The sequence below is a fragment of the Vigna unguiculata genome, chromosome 7, assembly GCF_037176805.1.
Source record: "Vigna unguiculata cultivar grain cowpea cultivar isolate G323 ecotype 2 chromosome 7, ASM3717680v1, whole genome shotgun sequence".
Taxonomy (NCBI): domain Eukaryota; kingdom Viridiplantae; phylum Streptophyta; class Magnoliopsida; order Fabales; family Fabaceae; genus Vigna; species Vigna unguiculata.
The window spans coordinates 19,494,829-19,501,256 of record NC_140798.1 but is presented as its reverse complement, the minus strand read 5'-3'; positions in this window follow the sequence as shown (position 1 = coordinate 19,501,256).

Below are 6,428 nucleotides of genomic sequence, written 5' to 3'. Positions count from 1 at the left end.
GAATTCAACGAAACATGGGTGGCCTTCGATTAAACACCTTGTTCTCTACTACCTTTTCCATAATCTTTTTCTTTACTTCCTTTTCTTTTTCTTTAATTTCCCTTTCTTCTGCAGTTTATATTTCTTCTTTTTCAATTCCTTCTTTTTCTATTTTGTCCTTCAACGTATGTTGATCATTCTTGGCTTGTCTTGGTGTTATAAATTTCAACTTCATTTCATGTCCCTCATGCCTCAAACAATGGGAACGTTTATCAAGATTAAGCATTTTAAAATGAAGCCATGCCCATCCCAAAAGAAGATGACAAGAGTTCGTCGGAGCAATATCACATAATACTTCTTTTACACACTGTCATGTACTGAATTTGATCCTTGCTTGATTCGGATGACAGGTTGTTGGTAACTTGAGTTTCTCTCCCAATCTTTGGCTTACAACATTGTTGTCGCTTTCGCAAACGAATTCAACGAAACATGGGTGGCCTTCGATTAAACACCTTGTTCTCTACTACCTTTTCCATAATCTTTTTCTTTACTTCCTTTTCTTTTTCTTCAATTTCCCTTCCCTCTACAGTTTATATTTCTTCTTTTTCAATTCTTTCTTTTTCTATTTTCTCCTTCAACGTATGTTGATCCTTCTTGGCTTGTCTTGGTGTCAAAAATTTCAACTTCATTTCATGTCCCTCATGCCTCAAACAAAGGGAACATTTATCAAGATTGAGCATTTTAAAATGAAGCCATGCCCATCTCAAAAGAAGATGACAAGAGTTCGTAGGAGCAATATCACATAATACTTCTTTTACACATTGTCATGTACCGAATTTGATCCTTGCTTGATTCGGATTAAAGCTTGTTGGTAACTTGTGTTTCTCCACCAATTTTTGGCTTACAACATTGTTGTCGCCTTCGTAAACGAATGCAACGAAACATGGGTGGCCTTCGATTAAACACCTTGTTCTCTACTACCTTTTCCATAATCTTTTTCTTTACTTCCTTTTCTTTTTCTTTAATTTCCCTTCCTTCTGCAGTTTATATTTCTTCTTTTTCAATTCTTTCTCTTTCTATTTTGTCCTTCAACGTATGTTGATCATTCTTGGCTTGTCTTGGTGTCATAAATTTCAACTTCATTTCATGTCCCTTATGCCTCAAACAAAGGGAACGTTTATACAGATTGAGCATTTTAAAATGAAGCAATGCCCATCTCAAAAGAAGATGACAAGAGTTCGTGGGAGCAATATCACATAATAGTTCTTTCACACATTGTCCTGTACCGAATTTGATCCTTGCTTGATTCGAATGAAAGCTTGTTGGTAACTTGAGTTTCTCCACCAATCTTTGGCTTACAACGTTGTTGTCCCTTTCGTAAATGAATGCAATTGAACATGGGTGGCCTTCGATGAAACACCTTATTTCCCGACTTCCTTTTCCATCATCTTTATCTTTACTTCCTTTTCTTTTTCTTCAATTTCCTTTCCTTCTACAGATTATATTTCTTCCTTTTCTATTCTTTCTTTTTCTATTTTCTCCTTCAGCCTATGTTGATCCTTACTGGCTTGTCTTGGTGTCATAAATTTCAACATCATTTCATGTCCCTCATTCCTCAAACAAAGGGAACGTTCATCAAGATTGAGCGTTTTAAAATGAAGCAATGCCCATCCCAAAAGAAGATGACAAGAGTTCGTGGGAGCAATATCACATAATAGTTCTATCACACATTGTCCTGTACCGAATTTGATCCTTGCTTGATTCGGATTAAAGGTTGTTGGTAACTTGAGTTTCTCCACCAATCTTTGGCTTACAACATTGTTGTCGCTTTCGTAAACGAATTCAACGAAACATGGGTGGCCTTCGATTAAACACCTTGTTCTCTACTACCTTTTCCATAATCTTTTTCTTTACTTCCTTTTCTTTTTCTTTAATTTCCCTTTCTTCTGCAGTTTATATTTCTTCTTTTTCAATTCCTTCTTTTTCTATTTTGTCCTTCAACGTATGTTGATCATTCTTGGCTTGTCTTGGTGTTATAAATTTCAACTTCATTTCATGTCCCTCATGCCTCAAACAATGGGAACGTTTATCAAGATTAAGCATTTTAAAATGAAGCCATGCCCATCCCAAAAGAAGATGACAAGAGTTCGTCGGAGCAATATCACATAATACTTCTTTTACACACTGTCATGTACTGAATTTGATCCTTGCTTGATTCGGATGACAGGTTGTTGGTAACTTGAGTTTCTCTCCCAATCTTTGGCTTACAACATTGTTGTCGCTTTCGCAAACGAATTCAACGAAACATGGGTGGCCTTCGATTAAACACCTTGTTCTCTACTACCTTTTCCATAATCTTTTTCTTTACTTCCTTTTCTTTTTCTTTAATTTCCCTTCCTTCTGCAGTTTATATTTCTTCTTTTTCAATTCCTTCTTTTTGTATTTTGTCCTTCAACGTATGTTGATCATTCTTGGTTTGTCTTGGTGTTATAAATTTCAACTTCATTTCATGTCCCTCATGCCTCAAACAATGGGAACGTTTATCAAGATTAAGCATTTTAAAATGAAGCCATGCCCATCTCAAAAGAAGATGACAAGAGTTCGTAGGAGCAATATCACATAATACTTCTTTTACACATTGTCCTGTACCGAATTTGATCCTTGCTTGATTTGGATTAAAGCTTGTTGGTAACTTGAGTTTCTCCACCAATTTTTGGCTTACAACATTGTTGTCGCTTTCGTAAACGAATGCAACGAAACATGGGTGGCCTTAGATTAAACACCTTGTTCTCTACTACCTTTTCCATAATCTTTTTCTTTACTTCCTTTTCTTTTTCTTTAATTTCCCTTCCTTCTGCAGTTTATATTTCTTGTTTTTCAATTCTTTCTCTTTCTATTTTGTCCTTCAACGTATGTTGATCATTCTTGGCTTGTCTTGGTGTCATAAATTTCAACTTCATTTCATGTCCCTTATGCCTCAAACAAAGGGAACGTTTATACAGATTGAGCATTTTAAAATGAAGCAATGCCCATCTCAAAAGAAGATGACAAGAGTTCGTGGGAGCAATATCACATAATAGTTCTTTCACACATTGTCCTGTACCGAATTTGATCCTTGCTTGATTCGAATGAAAGCTTGTTGGTAACTTGAGTTTCTCCACCAATCTTTGGCTTACAACGTTGTTGTCCCTTTCGTAAATGAATGCAATTGAACATGGGTGGCCTTCGATGAAACACCTTATTTCCCGACTTCCTTTTCCATCATCTTTATCTTTACTTCCTTTTCTTTTTCTTCAATTTCCTTTCCTTCTACAGATTATATTTCTTCCTTTTCTATTCTTTCTTTTTCTATTTTCTCCTTCAGCCTATGTTGATCCTTACTGGCTTGTCTTGCTGTCATAAATTTCAACATCATTTCATGTCCCTCATGCCTCAAACAAAGGGAACGTTCATCAAGATTGAGCGTTTTAAAATGAAGTCATGCCCATCTCAAAAGAAGATGACAAGAGTTCGTGGGAGCAATATCGCATAATAGTTCTTTCACACATTGTCCTGTACCGAATTTGATCCTTGCTTGATTCGAATGAAAGCTTGTTGGTAACTTGAGTTTCTCCACCAATCTTTGGCTTACAACATTGTTGTCGCTTTCGTAAACGAATGCAACTAAACATGGGTGGCATTCGATGAAACACCTTATTTCCTTACTTCCTTTTCCATCATCTTTATCTTTACTTCCTTTTCTTTTTCTTTTATTTCCCTTCCTTCTACAGTTTATATTGCTTCCTTTTCTATTCGTTCTTTTTCTATTTTGTCCTTCAACGTATGTTGATCATTCTTGGCTTGTCTTGGTGTCATAAATTTCAACTTCATTTCATGTCCCTCATGCCTCAAACAAAGGGAACGTTTATCAAGATTGAGCGTTTTAAAATGAAGCAATGTCCATCTCAAAAGAAGATGACAAGAGTTCGTGGGAGCAATATCGCATAATAGTTCTTTCACACATTGTCCTGTACCGAATTTGATCCTTGCTTGATTCGAATGAAAGCTTGTTGGTAACTTGAGTTTCTCCACCAATCTTTGGCTTACAGCATTGTTGTCGCTTTCGTAAACGAATGCAACTAAACATGGGTGGCCTTCGATGAAACACCTTATTTCCTTACTTCCTTTTCCATCATCTTTATCTTTACTTCCTTTTCTTTTTCTTCTATTTCCCTTCCTTCTACAGTTTATATTGCTTCCTTTTCTATTCCTTCTTTTTCTATTTTCTCCTTCAGCCTATGTTGATCCTTACTGGCTTGTCTTGGTGTCATAAATTTCAACATCATTTCATGTCCCTCATGCCTCAAACAAAGGGAACGTTGATCAAGATTGAGCGTTTTAAAACGAAGTCATGCCCATCTCAAAAGAAGATGACAAGAGTTTGTGGGAGCAATATCACATAATACTTCTTTCACACATTGTCATGTACTGAATTTGATCCTTGCTTGATTCAGATGAAAGGTTGTTGGTAACTTGAGTTTCTCCACCAATCTTTGGCTTACAACATTGTTGTCGCTTTCGTAAACGAATGCAACTAAACATGGGTGGCCTTCGATTAAACACCTTGTTCTCTACTACCTTTTCCATAATCTTTTTCTTTACTTCCTTTTCTTTTTCTTCAATTTCCCTTCCCTCTACAGTTTATATTTCTTCTTTTTCAATTCTTTCTTTTTCTATTTTCTCCTTCAACGTATGTTGATCCTTCTTGGCTTGTCTTGGTGTCAAAAATTTCAACTTCATTTCATGTCCCTCATGCCTCAAACAAAGGGAACATTTATCAAGATTGAGCATTTTAAAATGAAGCCATGCCCATCTCAAAAGAAGATGACAAGAGTTCGTAGGAGCAATATCACATAATACTTCTTTTACACATTGTCATGTACCGAATTTGATCCTTGCTTGATTCGGATTAAAGCTTGTTGGTAACTTGTGTTTCTCCACCAATTTTTGGCTTACAACATTGTTGTCGCCTTCGTAAACGAATGCAACGAAACATGGGTGGCCTTCGATTAAACACCTTGTTCTCTACTACCTTTTCCATAATCTTTTTCTTTACTTCCTTTTCTTTTTCTTTAATTTCCCTTCCTTCTGCAGTTTATATTTCTTCTTTTTCAATTCTTTCTCCTTCTATTTTGTCCTTCAACGTATGTTGATCATTCTTGGCTTGTCTTGGTGTCATAAATTTCAACTTCATTTCATGTCCCTTATGCCTCAAACAAAGGGAACGTTTATACAGATTGAGCATTTTAAAATGAAGCAATGCCCATCTCAAAAGAAGATGACAAGAGTTCGTGGGAGCAATATCACATAATAGTTCTTTCACACATTGTCCTGTACCGAATTTGATCCTTGCTTGATTCGAATGAAAGCTTGTTGGTAACTTGAGTTTCTCCACCAATCTTTGGCTTACAACATTGTTGTCGCTTTCGTAAACGAATGCAACTAAACATGGGTGGCCTTCGATGAAACACCTTATTTCCTTACTTCCTTTTCCATCATCTTTATCTTTACTTCCTTTTCTTTTTCTTCTATTTCCCTCCCTTCTACAGTTTATATTGCTTCCTTTTCTATTCTTTCTTTTTCTATTTTCTCCTTCAGCCTATGTTGATCCTTACTGGCTTGTCTTGGTGTCATAAATTTCAACATCATTTCATGTCCCTCATGCCTCAAACAAAGGGAACGTTCATCAAGATTGAGCGTTTTAAAATGAAGTCATGCCCATCTCAAAAGAAGATGACAAGAGTTCGTGGGAGCAATATCGCATAATAGTTCTTTCACACATTGTCCTGTACCGAATTTGATCCTTGCTTGATTCGAATGAAAGCTTGTTGGTAACTTGAGTTTCTCCACCAATCTTTGGCTTACAACATTGTTGTCGCTTTCGTAAACGAATGCAACTAAACATGGGTGGCATTCGATGAAACACCTTATTTCCTTACTTCCTTTTCCATCATCTTTATCTTTACTTCCTTTTCTTTTTCTTTTATTTCCCTTCCTTCTACAGTTTACATTGCTTCCTTTTCTATTCCTTCTTTTTCTATTTTGTCCTTCAACGTATGTTGATCATTCTTGGCTTGTCTTGGTGTCATAAATTTCAACTTCATTTCATGTCCCTCATGCCTCAAACAAAGGGAACGTTTATCAAGATTGAGCGTTTTAAAATGAAGCAATGTCCATCTCAAAAGAAGATGACAAGAGTTCGTGGGAGCAATATCGCATAATAGTTCTTTCACACATTGTCCTGTACCGAATTTGATCCTTGCTTGATTCGAATGAAAGCTTGTTGGTAACTTGAGTTTCTCCACCAATCTTTGGCTTACAGCATTGTTGTCGCTTTCGTAAACGAATGCAACTAAACATGGGTGGCCTTCGATGAAACACCTTATTTCCTTACTTCCTTTTCCATCATC